This window comes from Physeter macrocephalus, chromosome 2 (assembly GCF_002837175.3).
Source record: "Physeter macrocephalus isolate SW-GA chromosome 2, ASM283717v5, whole genome shotgun sequence".
Classification (NCBI taxonomy): Eukaryota; Metazoa; Chordata; class Mammalia; order Artiodactyla; family Physeteridae; genus Physeter; species Physeter macrocephalus.
The window spans coordinates 960,542-960,829 of record NC_041215.1 but is presented as its reverse complement, the minus strand read 5'-3'; positions in this window follow the sequence as shown (position 1 = coordinate 960,829).

The window sequence follows — 288 nt, the reverse complement described above, 5'->3', positions numbered from 1 at the left end:
AGTTTCAATTACAGTGCTTGTGATTGGTCTGTTCATATTTTCTGTTTCTTCCTGGTTCCATCTTGGAAGGTTATGCATTTCTAAGAATTTGTCCATTTCTTCCAGGTTGTCCATTTTAGTGCCATATATTTGCTTGTCATAATCTCTCATGCTCCTTTGTATTTGTGCAGTGTCAGTTGTTATTTCTCCTTTTTCATTTCTAATTCTATTTTTTGAGTCTTTCCTTTTTTTGTTGATGAGTCTGGCTAATGGTTTATCAGTTTTGTTTATCTTCTCAAAGAACCAGCT